Source organism: Kogia breviceps, chromosome 4 (genome assembly GCF_026419965.1).
Source record: "Kogia breviceps isolate mKogBre1 chromosome 4, mKogBre1 haplotype 1, whole genome shotgun sequence".
Classification (NCBI taxonomy): Eukaryota; Metazoa; Chordata; class Mammalia; order Artiodactyla; family Physeteridae; genus Kogia; species Kogia breviceps.
In genome coordinates this window covers 49,607,024-49,619,893 of record NC_081313.1, presented here as the reverse complement: position 1 = coordinate 49,619,893, position 12,870 = coordinate 49,607,024, and the positions used below count along the sequence as shown (strand labels likewise).

Sequence of the window (12,870 nt, the reverse complement as noted above, 5' to 3'; positions counted from 1 at the left end):
AGATGCCCCATTTTCCTTTCTGATTCCCACTATATAAGCCCCCTACAAAGCATGACCTACAACTGGCTTCTTTCCAGGGCAGATACCTAGCTCTCAGGCCTATGACTGCTCTGTCAAACATACACACACACTCCCACCAATAGCATATGACTTGTTCCTACAAAATAATCATACTCCCTGTCAGAATTCTACTCTACAGAAGCATATGAAATAGTTCTAAGAGTTGAGAACTCAGGCCCAAATGTGAAACAAAAAGATAACATAAGTTTACTTGAGGCAATTTTTTCCAACCCCCTGCATCTTACTGAAGGCAGAATGAAGGGTACAAGGGAAAGAAGATAAAGTGAAAATTCTTAAGCTCTTTGTGCTGGCATCAAAGTGATAGCAAAATGGCTTCAAAGCTCGGACCTAGGATCCTCCACACTATTTTGACAGTGCTGGACTTTTATATCACTGCAACATCTTTTATATCACTGCAACAACTTCTGAAGACACATCCAGCTCTTTGAATAATTTTATTGACTTTATCCAGTAAAAAAAAATACGGATATCTTATGATCTAACCAGTTGATGGCTGAAATTCCAAGAACCTGGAATTCAAGATTTTAAAATTGTATTTAGGGTCTTATTGATACAAAATGTCATTCTTCTCATATATAATCCAAGTTACATTCAGCCTTTATCTTTTGCTTACTGGTACAACCATCCTAAAACTCCAGGACTCTGAAGGGTTCATATACATATATACATATTTTAAAAGGTAAGTTAATTAGCAATTGTTGACTGGCATTCATCAGATAGTCAAGAGGAAAAAATAAACAAATTTGGAATAGGTAATTAAAAATCTTGCCTGATGGTTATGTAAACTGTAGGTTTAACTGTGAGTCATGCAATAATGGAACTTTTTTCCTCTTTCTGCTTGCTGTGTATTTTTGTGTCAGTTACTTATATTATAAACGCAAAGACTGTTTTTACTCCCAAAAGATCTATAGAGGCAATAAAACTATGAATAAACAAGCTGGATATTCTCACGCATCACATACAAAGTTTCACTTCTAATTGCAGAATTTGTGGTTTGGTGATAATGCTAAGTAGAGAGAGCACAGCTTGATTTTTCACATCATGGGCTGAATTTTCAACTCCAGTTAAAAAAATCAGTGTGTGATTTAGAAACTGTGCAAATGCAAGTAAATACAATTAAGAAAGATAAATATGGAAATCTATAAGGTTATACTCACATATACCACAAGGTTCTTATCATATTTCAACACTAATACTTTAGCAGAAACCATCTGGGATGGTGTAATGGTGCTTCATTCATTCATTTAGTTATATGTCAAGCACCTTTGGAGTGTCTACTATGTATTTGGCCTGTTATACCATTTGAAAATGTAAAGATGAAAAACACCTCAGTTTCTCATGGAACACACAGTTATCAGTATTTTTTTTTTTAAATGTAGGATGCTTGAGAGGTTATGACAGGAGAATCTAATCATGGACATAAGGAAATTCTTCCCTGAGGAATGTCATTTGAGCTACAATCCAAATAAAGCAGAAAAGGTAATTAGGTGAAGGTGCTGATTAGAGATGGTGTGGCAGGCATGTTCAGTCCTCGAAGTGGGAAATGAAAAAAGGTAAGTTTGTTGGGACAGACAAATTTAGAGAGAATGGCCAAAAGTGATAAAGATATAGGTGACTAAGCCACCACTGAAGGTTTTTAAGTATAGAAGTAATAGGGTGAGATGTAGGGTTTGAAAAACATGTTTTTCGCATAGAGTACAAAAAATGAATTGGAGTGTGTTGAGCAACACTGGTTGCATGGAGACTCATTAGGGGGCTTTTACAGTATCGTATTGAGATGAAGGTGGCTTGAAGTTGAATTGGGAGTGGAGGATATACAGAGGAGAAGTCAGATTTTAGATTGCAAAATTAACAGAACATAGTGATAAGTATGATAGAGGGGCTGGGAAGGAGGAAGTGAAGCAAAAGGAGATAGGAGAAGTATTCTCAGATTTTTAACTTATGCAAATGGATAACGATGTTCTTGACTAAAGTGGGAATTCTGGAGGAGGGAAAACTTAGGGGAAGATCACTTGTTAAATTTTGGACTCTTTACCTTAAAGGTGCTTTTGAGATACCTGAGTAGAGATAATGAAGAAGCAGTTGGATACAAGGGTCAGATCTGGAATGGTGATATACATTTAAAATTTATTGGCATCTGGTTGGTTATAGAACCCATGCATGTGGGATAATACTCCCAAGGAAAGAATTTAGAAACAAATAAGGAAAATTAGGACTGGACTTTGAGGACCTAAGTATAGCCAGAGTTTGATGAGCCAGTAAAATGGTCAGAAAAAGAGTAATCTGGAAACAGTAAGAAAACCAGAAGGTTCTGATGTCATGGATGCCAATGGAAAGAGAGGTTTTCCAGAAGAAAGGAGATATCAAATATTATTGAATAATGTTAAGATGTTGTAAGGTGGTCATTAAATATGACCATTAAATTTAATGACAAGAAGTTAGGACCAATTTTGCAGAGTTTAAGAATGAAAGCCAAATCTTAATGGCTGAGGAATGAATGAAAACTTAAAAATAAAAAAAGGAGGCTATAAATGTAGGCCACTCCTTCTGAGAGACCCGAGAAGAGGAATGAGGGCCATACATAAGGTGAAAGTAAATTTGATTTACATTTTTTGTTGTTTCAAGTTTGGAGGGATCTGAGCTTGATAATGAAAGAAGAATAAATTATTGACTTTAGAAACAATTTATTGTCCCAGAATACACATGCTACTCTTTTGGCTTAATACTAATTCTTTTTGAGAAAATGGATAATGTATTCACAGAATCTTTCCCTCTTAGGACATTCATCATGAGAGAAATGTATAATTCACTAGAGTTAATTAATTTGAATTTTATAAAACTTCTAGATAAGTGTATACATAACAACTTAACTATTTGGAAATTGATTTAAGTTGATTGCTAAGATATGATTGGTTTACTAAATTGAATGACAATTTGTACAATCTTAACAGAAAAAAAGAAACCTATTTATTTTTAGGAAGTATATCATCATTCAACGTTCAACCAAAGAAACAAAACCAGTAGAAGAGATTTTATATATATATAAATGTATGTATATTTATATATATATATAATAGACAGACAGATGAGGGATGGATGGATAGATAGATAGGATATATCTATAATAAGGAATTCACTAAAAGCAATGTGCTTACTCATACGTGGGGACCTGACTAAATGAGTCTGAAATCCATCGAGCAGATAGCAGAAAGATAAGGTCACAAACAGGCTGTGACCCCAAGAGCACAAGCTAAAACTTTTTTGTCCACAGATAAGAATCTCTCTTTACTCAGGGAAGATTCAAGATCTATTTTAAAGACTGTCCAACTAAGTCAGGCCCATCTACGATAATTTCCCATTTGATTTACTTAGTAAAATAACTATGGACTTTAATTACACATGCAAATTCCCTTCACAGTAGCACCTATATTAAGTTTGATTTAAAGAACTTGGAGGGCTTCCCTGGTGGCACAGTGGTTGAGAGTCCACCTGCCAATGCAGGGGACATGGGTTCATGCCCCAGCCCGGGAAGATCTCACATGCCGCGGAGCAGCTAGACCCATGAGCAATGGCCACTGAGCCTGCGTGCCCGGAGCCTGTGCTCCTCAACGGAAGAGGCCACAGAGATGGGAGGCCCACGCACAACAAAAAAAAAAAAAAAAAAAAAAAAAAAAAGAACTTGGAGAGGGAGCATGATATCACCAAAATGGTGACATGGTTCCTTCCTGACTTAGCTCCCCACACAAGAAAAACTAACAGCTGTTCATGGACTATGCATCACTTAGAGTATCCTAGAACGTAGGAGTGAGGCTGAAGCACCCCACTGTACTAAAGAGACCAAGACAGACTGTATTAGAAAGGTAAGAGGAATGGTTATACCCTGACTGCATTGCCCCTCCCCCAGACCAGCAGAGCACCACTCCAACAGGAGGCTATGGTTCCCCCAGTGGGAAAAGAGAGCCCAGGGGTGACACCTATCTCCCCTCACTCAGCATATTGGTTCACTTCACGGGAGCCCCTATTGTGGTTTCACCACACAGAGATAGCAGGGAAATCCACAGGGTTCAACCCCTTTAAATCTGAGAGACTGAGAAGGGGTTAGGCACTTCCAACAACCAGCACTTAGATTATGGCAGGCTGAGTTCCTTCCTGCAGAGCTCAAACAGTAGTCCCAACCAATGGCTTTGATCATCTGCAGAACCAAGTCAGGGACAGAGTCTGACCAAGGAACTCAGTCGGGTATATATAGGTCCCCCAAATGAGGAATCCTGACAGCCCTGGAGCCTGGTCTGTCCATATCCAGGAGGAAAAAGTGAGTCATATCCCCAGCTTGGGTGAACAGCAGCTCCCAGCCCTTTTCAAACAGAAAGCCTATTTAGGAAAATTTGGGATTAGTTACCTGAAGTGGGCCCTCCCAGTCCCACCCAGGCCAGAACCAGAGTTACAGCCCTACCAGCTACAGAGCATGGTCTCCATCCCCATCTGACAGGAAGGTCTGACAAGAACAGCCAGAAGCTGTGTAACCCAGCAATGCTAGACCAAGAGGCAGAAGGGCCCCTGAGAAAAGCCAGTGGCCCTGTTTATCCAGGGAACCTGGAGCATGGGTCAGCTTGAGTCAAGACCACAAACAAAGAGCATTAATGGCCTTGGTGTGGCTTCTCTTGATGCACCCAGGCAAAGAAACTTATGTGTAGCCCCACTTATTGATGAATACAGCCTTCATACCCCCAAAAAAAGGAAGCTGGGTAGCCAGTCCAGCAGCCCTGCTTATAGTGGCACTTAAATAGAAAGAACAGCCTCTGACTTTCCCTGTTTGCAGAGCAAGTCTCATGACCTCACCTGACTAGGATATTCAGTGCACACTCTTGCTTTTTTCTGGTGCCAAAACTATGAGTTGTGTAGGTCCTGGTTCCCATCCTGCTGCCCCAGCATCACAGGGAAGTTAATTCACGGCTCCACCAACTGCTGAGTATAGTACCTAGTGCTGACTGTCTAGTAAGCCTGACAAGAGAATCCAGACAACCATAAAGCCTATCCTACACTCTCACTTGAGCAGTAAACCAAATCAGCAGTCCTATCCAGTTGTTCTTAGCCAGTGGCACTCCTCCCACCCCAACCTCAGAGCTCACACAGTTGCCTTGACCCCAAATTGACTCTAATAGCAGGCTCCACCCACCCAAGGATGTTACCAGCAGACATATCAAGAAACCCAAATTGAGCTGACTGGTGAAGAACTGTCTCTGCCAAAGCAAATCTGCAAAGTTTGGAAGAGGAGATCACTTACTCAAATGTGCAGTTACCAATGTAAAGAATCAGGATAATGAAAAACGAGGTAAATATTATACCACCAAAGGAAAGTAATAAAACTCTAATAACTGATCCTAAAGAAATGGATATCTATGAACACTCAGACAAAGAATTCATAATGGTTATCTTAAAAGAGTTTAGTGAACCCCAAGAACACGCAGAAAGACAATTAAACAAAATTAGGAAAACAATGCATGAAAAAAATGAGAAATTCAACAAAGAAATATAAATTTTTAAAAAAGTATCCTAGAGCTGAAAAATAAAATAACTAAAGAATTCAATTGAGAGTTTCAAAAGCAGACTCAACCATCAGAAGAAACAATCAGTGACCTAAAAGATAGGATAATTGAAATTATCCAGAGAGTCAAAATGAAAAAAGATTGAAAAAGAGTGAAGAAAGCCTATGGTATTCATGGGACATAATGAAAGAAATACAGTCTCATTATGGGAATTCCAGAAGTAGAAGAGAAAGAGAAAGGGACACAAAGTATATTTAAAGCAATAAATGGCTGAAAACATCCCAAACATGGGAAGAGATTAGACATCCAGATCCAAGAGGCCCAAAGAATCCAAAATAGGTTGAAAACCACATAAAACTATACTTAGATACATTATAATTAAATTCTCAAAACTCAAAGACAAAAATTTTTAAAGCAGCAAGAGCAAAGTTATATACAAGGGAACTCCCATAAGACTATCAGCAGATTTCTCATCAGAAACTTTATAGGCAAGAAAATGATATGACATATTCAAAATATTGTTGAAAAAATATGTCACCAAGAATACTAATACCCATCAAAGATGCCCTTCAGAAATGAAAGAGGGATAAAGAGTTTTCCAAACAAACAAAATTTGTTTGAGGGAATTCATCATCAATAGACCTGCCTTACAAGAAATTCTAAAGGAATTTCTTTGAGTGGAAATAAAAGGACAATAGTTAACATCATAAAAATATAAGAAGCTCTGTAAAACTCACGAGAAATGGTAAATATATAGTCAAGGTTGGATTCTGTAATAAGGAAATGGGGTATGTAATTCACTTACATCTCTAGCTTAAAAGTTAAAAGGAGTGTAGTAAAAACAATCATAACTACATAAATTTATTAGTTACATGATATAAAAACTATGTAAATTGTAATATCAATAACCTAAAATATGAGGGAGAGGAGAACTAAAAGTCTAAGACTTAGGAATTCTATTGAAGTTATGTTGTTGTTAGTTTAACACAGGGTGTTATAATTGAAGATATTTTATGTAAGCTTCATGGTAACCACAAGGGTAAAACCTGTACTAATTACATAAAAGAACATGATACAGAAGTCAAAGCACACTGTCTTGTGCTAACAACACCTCAGAACGCACACAAAAAAAGCAGCAGGATACAAAAACAAAAACCAATGAATCAAAGAGTAACAAGAAGACCATTAATAAAATGGCAATAGTATGTCCTTACTTAGCAGAAATTACTTTAAACATAAACAGATTAAATTCCCAAGACAAAAGACACAGAATGGCTGTAAAAACTAGATCCAATGATATGCTTTCTAAAATGACTCACTTTAACCTTAAAGACATACATAGACTGAGAGTGAAGGAATAAGAAAATATTTTAAGCAAATGGTAACAAAACAAAACAAAAAACAGGAGTATCTATACTTATAACAGACAAAATAAACTTTAAAAATGGTAAAAAGACACAAAGAAGGCTTTATATAATGACAAAGGGGTTAATATATGAAGAAGATACAGCAATTGTAAATATTTATGCACTCACAATGGAACACCTTAATGCATAAAGTAAAGACTAACAGAGCTAAAAGGAGAGATCAACAACAATGCAATAATGGTTGGGGACTCTAATACCCTATCTCAACAAAAGATAGATCATTCAGACAGATCATCAATAAGGAAATAGTAGATTTGAACAATACTATAGTCCAAATAAACGTAACAGACATATACAGAACATTATATCCAACAACAGCAGAATTCACATTCTTCTCAAGTGCACAGGGGATGTTTTCTAGGATAGACCATATGTTATGCCACAAAACAAGTCTTAGCGAATTCAAGAAAACTGAAATCATAGCAAGTGTCTTCTCTGACCACAATGGTATGTAACTAGAAAGCAGTAACAAAAGGAAAACTGAACATTCATGAATACATAGAAATTTAAAAATCTCTAGTGAACATATGAACCAAAGAAGAAATTAAAGAGGAAATTTAAAATGGGAACAAAACATACCAAAACTTATGGTATGCAGCAAAGCAGTTCTAAGAGGGAAGTTCATGACAATAAGTGCCTATATTAAGAAGAAAGAACCCAAATAAACAACCTAACTCTACATATTAAGGAACAAGAACAAGAACAAACTGAGCCCAAAGTTAGCAGAAGGAAGGAAAAATAAAGGTTAGAGGAGAAATCAATGAAAGAGAGACTAGGAAAACAATAGAAAAGATTAACCAAACTAAGATAAACAAAAAGGACAAACCTATATCTAGACTAATCAAGGGGAAAAAAATGACCAAAAACCAAAATTCTTAAAAGTTATATCACAGAAATACAACACACCATAAGAGGCTATCATAAACAACTGTATGCCAACAAACTGATCAACATAAAATTAAGTGAAAAAATTCTTAGAAACATACAAACTACCAACATTGAATCAGGAAAATGGAAAGTCTGAATAGATCAATTACTGGTAAGAAGAGTGAATCAGTAATCAAAAACCTCACAACAAAGAAAAGCCCAGGACCAGAGGACTTCACTGGTAAATTTTACCAAATATTTAAAGAAGAATTAATGCCAATCCTCTGTCCTTCCAAAAAAAAAAAAAATGAAAAGAAGGGAATACTCTCTAATTCATTTTACAGGGCCAACATCAGCCTGATATCAAAGGCTGAAAAGAAAACACCACAAGAAAAGAAAACTGCAGACCAATATCCCTGATGAATATATATGCAAACTTTCTCAATAAAATACTAGCAAACTGAATTCAGCAGCACAGAAAAGAATCATTCACCATGATCAAATGGGATTTTTTTTACCTGGGATACAAGGTTAGTTCAACATATGCAAATCAATCAGTGTTAAATCACATATTAATAGAAGAAAAAAACTATATGATAATCTCAATAGATCCAGAAAAAGCTTTTGACAAAATTCAACATTTATTTATGACAAAAAATCTTAGAAAGTTAGGTATAGAAGGAATGCACTTCCACATAATAAAGGCCGTATATGGTAAGCTCACAGCTAATATCACACTAAATGGTGCAAGTTTGAAAGCTTTGCCTGTAAGATCAGGAGCAAGACAGGGGTGTCCATTCTCACCACTCCTGTTCAATATGGTACTGAAATTCCTGCCAGAGAAATCAGGCAAGAAAATGAAGTAAAAGGCATCAGATTGGGAAAAGAGGAAATTAAATTGTCTCTATTTGTAAATGACCTGATTTTATGTATAGAAAATCCTGAAGAATCCACCAAAAACCTGTTAGATCTAATCAACAAATTCAGTAAAGGTATAGGATACAAAATTAACATACAAAACTCAGTAGCATTTATATACCCTAACAATGAATTATCTGAAAAGGAAATAAAGAAAACAACCTCATTTATGAGATCATCAAAAACAACAGAGTACTTAGTAATAAACAAGGAGAAATATCTCTACTCTGAAAACTACAAGACATTAATGACATAAAATGAAGAAGACATAAATAAATGTAAAGGTGTACTGTGTTCATGGACTGAAATAATTAATATTGTTAAAATGTCCATACTACCAAAAGCCATATAGGGATACAGTGCAATCCCTATTAAGATTCCAATGTTTTTTTTTCCTAACAGAAGTAGGAAAAATACTCCTAAAATAAAAGACCCCAAATGGTCAAAGCATCCTGAGAAGAACAACAAAGTGAGTGGCATCACACTTCCTGATTTCAAGGTATACTATAAAACTACAGTAATCAAAACAGTGTGATACTGGCATAAAAACAGATAGACCAATGGAACAGAACTGCAAGCCCAGAAATAAACCCAATGATATAAGTCAACTAATATTTGACAAGGGAGCCAAGAATACTAGATGGAGAAAAGACAGCCTCTTCAGTAAATGGTGCTGGGAAAATTGGATATTCACATGTAAAAGAATGAAACTAGACTCCTATCTTACACCACTCACGAAAATAAGCTCATTATGGATTAAAGACTTAAACGTGAGACCTGAAACCATGAAACTGCTAGAAGAAAACATAGAAAAGCATTTCCTTGTTAGGGGTCTTGGCAATGTTATTTTTTGGATATGACACCTAAAGCACAAGCAACAAAATTAAAAATAAACATATGGGACTGCATCAAACTAAAAATTATCTGCACAGCAAAAGAAACAATCAACAAAGTGAAAAGACAACTGATGGAATGGGAAAAAATATTTGCAAACCATATATCCAATAATGTATTAGTACCCAAAATATATAAAGAACTCGTAGAACTCAATAGCACAAAACCTCAAATAATCCATTTTTTAAATGGGCAAAAGAGCTTTGCGCAGTGGCAGTATCGTAGCCAATGAGGTTTATCCGAGGCGCGATTATTGCTAATTAAAATGGGCAAAAGACCTGAATAGATATTTCTCTGAAGAAAATATAGGAAAGGCCAACAGACACATGAAAAGATGTTCAACATCACTAGTCATTAGGTAAATGCAAATCAAAATCACAATGAGCTATCACCTTACATCTGTTAGAATGGTCATCAGAAGGACACGAGATAACAAATGCTGATGAAGATATGGAGAAAAGATAACACTTGAGCACTACTGTTGGGATTGTAAATTAGTACAACCACTATGGAAAACAGGATAGAGGACCCTCAAAAAATTAAGAATATAAATACACATAGGATCCAGCAGTTCCATCTCTGGGAATACAGTTGATCCTTGAACAACATGGGTTTGAACTGCAGAGGTCCACTCACACAAGGATATTTTTCAGCAGTAAGTACTACAGTACTACATGGTCCGTGGTTGGTTGAATCTGTGAATGCAGAGGAACAGCAGATATAGGGGGCTGAGTAAGTTATACATAGATTAACCCTCATGTTACTCAAGGGTCAACTGTATATCCAAATGAAAGGAAAACACTAACTCAAAGATATCCTGACCCCCATGTTCAAAGCAGCATTAGAATAGCCAAGATATAGAAGCAACCTAAGTGCTCATAGATGGATGAATGGATAAAGATTTTATATATATATATATATATATATATATATATATATATATATATATATATATATATATAATATAATGAAATATTATTCAGCCATAAAAAATGAGGGAATCCTTCCATTTGCAATTATATGGTTGGACCTTGAGATCATTATGCTGAGTGAAATAAGTCAGAGAAAGACAAATGCTATGGTCTCACTTATAAGTGAAATTTTTTTAAAAAATCATAGAAAAAGAGTTCAAATTTGTGGTTACTAGACATAGGGGGAGGAGAGGATTAGGAGAAATGTGGTCAAAAGGTACAAACTTCCAGTTATAAGTACTAGGGATGTACTATATATCACAATGACTTTGTCAACAGCATTCATATATATCATATAGCAGTGCTATGAGAGTAATTCCTATGAATCCTCATCACAAGGAAAATTTCTTTTTTTTCTTAATTTGCTTTCTCTTTTTATTAGGTCTATTTGAGATGATAGATGCTAACTAAACTTATAGTGATAAATCATTTCACAATATATGTAAGTCATTATACTGTACACATTAATATTTTACAGTGATGTATGTCAATAACATCTCAATAAAACTGGGAAAACATAACTTGGGGAAGGTGTGTATATGCTACAAAATGGCTGTCACCTTACTTCCATCCTTTAGCTTTCATAAGACAGTACTCTGTGAAACCTAAAAGCTAGAGATAAAAAGGACATCAAAATTGAAATCTGTTTGAAAGTTTGACCACCTGAACAACCGAGCAACTGTGATGAGCCAAACTAAGTAGGGATATTAGTGAAGTTATTTCGAGGATGTAAGAACTATAAGTAAGCTTTTCTAGTTCCTGTATTTTGAGATAAACTCAGACAAACTGAGTACCTCTGTATATTGCAGAGAAAGCATGTTAGACTTCATCCCTGGTATATTAGTTATCTATTGCTGCAATATGTTACCTGAAAACTTACATAATTTTTAGTTAATATTTATTGATGTTTTACTTCATGAGCAGTTGCTGATATATGTAGGAATGGAATAATGGAATACTCTGCTTGGGTTTTTTTTATGAGATTGAAGTCAACATGTCAGCCAGCTGCAGTCATCTGAAGGCTTGACTGGGGTTGGAGAACCTGTTCCCAAGATGGTTCATGTTGACTGTTGGCAGAAGCCCTCATTTCTTCACCATGTAGACCTCTACATAGGATTGCTTGACTATAAAACATATGTAGTTATCTTCCCCCAAAGCCAGCGATTGGCTCTAGCCTGTGAAAAATACACTGTCACTTCTTCAGTGTTCTATTGGTCACACAGGAAAGTTATGACTAAAAACTACATAAAACATGAATATCAAGTGGCAAGCATCAGTGGGGGCCATCTTGGAGGCTGGCTACCATACTTGGTATTGATATCTTCAACTTCCAAGGCTATATCTTTCCACAGAGCATCTGTTAGAGCAAAACACAGGTTAAATTTCATAATCAATCTGAACTTCTGCCTATTTCAAAACCTTTTAAGGATTTTATGGTCTCTTTTTTTCCAACTAGCATATAATCATGTGTATTGGTTCGCTAGGGCTGCCATAACAAAATAACAAACTTATTTTCTCACAGTTATTGAGGCTAGAAGTCCAAGACTAAGGTGCTGGCAGGTTTAGCCTGCAGATGGCCACCTTCTTGCTGTGTCCTCAGATGAATGCCCCTCAGTCTGTGTGTTATCTGTGTCCTGATTTACTCTTTGTATAAAGATTCCTGTCATATTGGATGAAGGCCCACCCATGTGACCTCATTTTACTTAATTGCCTCTTTAAAGACCCCATCTCCAGATCTAGTCACATTCTGAGGTACAGAGGATTAGAACTTCAGTGTATGAATTGGTGGGTGGGGAGCACAATTTAGCCCACAACACCATGCATCTGACTTAGCCTTTAAAAGACTATACAGTTGACCTTTGAACAACATGGGGGTTAGGGGTGCCAATTCTCCTCACAGTCAAAAATTTGCACATACCTTACAGTTGGCCCTCCATATCCATCGTTCCTCTGGTTCCACATCCACTGATCCAACCAGATATGTAGTACTATAGTATTTACTATTGAAAAAATCTGCATACAAGTAAACCCATGCAGTTCAAACCCATGTTGTTCCAGGGTCAACTGTATAGCTAAAATCCAGTGACTCATACTTTGCATTTATTTGAGTGACAAAGAAGGTCAAACAGTTTCAAATCATCTGTCATTACATTCCATTGAACCAAA

At 36.2% G+C, this 12,870-nt stretch overlaps 1 pseudogene; it reads left to right on the top strand.

Annotated features, from left to right (window-relative positions):
• The first annotated feature begins 9,932 nt into the window (after positions 1-9,932).
• On the top strand, positions 9,933-10,058 carry LOC131756535 (U4 spliceosomal RNA; annotated as a pseudogene).
• The last annotated feature ends 2,812 nt before the right edge of the window (positions 10,059-12,870 follow it).